We start from the raw sequence: 2,511 nt of genomic DNA, 5'->3' as shown, positions 1-2,511 counted from the left end.
AGATTCATTGATGTTTCCTGTGCTTTAGTTTATGAGGCAAAGTTACAGAATAAATATTAATAGCAATTTCAGGGTAAAATGTTAGGATATTGGAAGAACAGCTAAGAGCCCCACAATGGGCGGTACGGTGGCACAGTGGTTAGCACTGCTGTCTTACAGTGCCAGAGACCCGCGTTCAATTCCTGCCTCAGGCGACTGACTGTGTGGAGTTTGCACGTTCTCCCCGTGTCTGCGGTTTCCTCCCATAGTCACAAAGAATGTGCAGGTTAGGGGAGGTGTCCATGCTAAATTCCCCGTAGTGTTAGATGAAGAGGTAAATTTAGGGGAATGGGTCTGGGTGGGTTGCGGGTTGGTGTGGACTTGTTGGACCGAAGGGCCTGTTTCCACAATGTAAGTAATCCAACCTAATCAATGAAAAAAAATTGCAGTGAGTCTGTGTGAAAGGACATTGAAAGTAATAGGGTTTTCAGTACTTCTGGTCTCTGCCTTCCCTGATCGAAATTGACTTGTGGTTTATAAGTTTTGAGTGTTGTTATACATTATTATCGGTGTGTCAGATAGATCTCAGTCTCAGGGAGGTGTGACGTGCTTCTTTGTTTTGTGATGAACTCGGGGGAACGTACAATAGTAAGTGTGTAAAGGCAAAGGGGTGTAGAAGCAGAGGATCCTCTGTGTATATGTGCACAAAGCAGGGAATGTATCATGACATAAACCCTACTCCATCAATAACGCTGCAGAGAACAAACACAAAGCAATTTTGTTCAACTGAAACAAAACAGTCGCTTGTCTCACCTGGAATATTGCATTCAGTTTCAGGTGCCACATTTTTGAAAAAATGAAAACTTATGAGACACTGTGCGTGACTGATTCACAGCACTGTCCGCAGGATGATGTACCTCACCGACTTTGAGAAATTGGGACTGTTCTCCTCCACTGATAGTTTCCAGACTCTGTCAACAGTTGTTATGATTGGTTCTCCATTCCATCTTACATCATATAGATCACAATGGCTGAATATTTCCATTACTTCTGAGCTTGGCCTTGCCTGATCGATATCGACCTCTGATTTATTACTTTTGAGGGTTGCTATTCAGAAATATCCCTGGATCCGATAGATCTCAGTCTCAGTTCCTGGGATTTGAAAAGTGTGATGTGCCAAATCGACGCCAGGATTTGTGCACTATGAGGTTTATGCATGAAAAAAAACCTCCAGTTCCGAGAATCTGCCCCTGGAATGTGTACGTGTTGTGTCTGAGTACCCTGACTGAACGTTGACATTTTTGGCTGATGAATGTTTCTTTGGCCTTTTCGGTGACGATTTATGCGTTATTGACCCAGCTGTCCCGACATTGGGTGTACTTTTAGACAGTGTAGAATAAACTGTCAATTTCCGTTGCCTGCCTTTTTTAGGTTTCTGGTGGAGCAAAGCTCCAAATTTGTATCATTACGTGACCCGAGGTCGTGACCCTTTGTGCATAAGAGGAAATGCTCTCTAATCATTCTGCTTCTGGAGTCTTCCATACGGCATTCCGTGTGACAGATGCCTTTACATTAGTGAGTCGCATGGTAGCGCAGCATTAACCTAAATGACTGGATGAAACACAACCAAACAGAACAGGTGAAAGGTATTTGGCTGAGAAGGGAGCGGCACATGGGAAAATGTATTATTACAGACTGCCCTTGAAGAAAAAAATAAGCAAACTCAAGGTTAGTGCATATTCATTCAAGATTTATTAACCATTTCAGAGTATTTTTTAAAATCAAAATGCTTACGTTAAATTTAACAGAAGTGAATATAATGACTGGATGCCATATTGAGAGGAGAACGCATGCGCTCTGAGCTGTGAATTTTCTGTACTTTGTAACAGTCACCAGAAAGAGAAAACAAAGCTCATCATAAAGAGTAGGCAACCATTCTGAATAAGGGGAAAAAAAATGAGTTTCAAACAACTGGGATGCTACAAATTCTTCCACCCACAATCATCTCAACGATATCACAATAAAAAGGAAAATCCATCAATAATTGTCTCAGTTACACACTGATAAACTGAAGTGACCTCACTGTTAGAGGCATCAACAGGACAGGTTGCAGATTGGGAATTCAGAGGCCTTGATAAGCAGATAAGGAAAGTCTATGGGGGCACTCGACATAATTACTTAACCTGGAAAAGAGACAGAAAGTTATGATGCAAATGATTATGAACAGGGGCATTCATGTTTTACTTTTTATTCAATGGCACACTTAGAGATTTCACAATACATATTGGACTGCTTGGCGTGTGAAAGATATGATTATTAGCACTGCTGCCTCACAGCGCCGGAGGCCCGGGTTCAATTCCCGCCTCAGGCAACTGACTGTGTGGAGTTTGCACATTTTCCCCGTGTCTGCATGGGTTTACTCCGGGTGCTCCGGTTTCCTCCCACAATCCAAAGATGTGCAGGTCAGGTGAATTGGCCATGCTAAATTGCCCGTAGTGTTAGGTAAGGGGTAAATGTAGGGGTATGGGTGGG

This window comes from Chiloscyllium plagiosum, chromosome 4, assembly GCF_004010195.1.
Source record: "Chiloscyllium plagiosum isolate BGI_BamShark_2017 chromosome 4, ASM401019v2, whole genome shotgun sequence".
In the NCBI taxonomy this organism is placed as follows: domain Eukaryota; kingdom Metazoa; phylum Chordata; class Chondrichthyes; order Orectolobiformes; family Hemiscylliidae; genus Chiloscyllium; species Chiloscyllium plagiosum.
Note: the sequence above shows the minus strand (reverse complement) of the source record.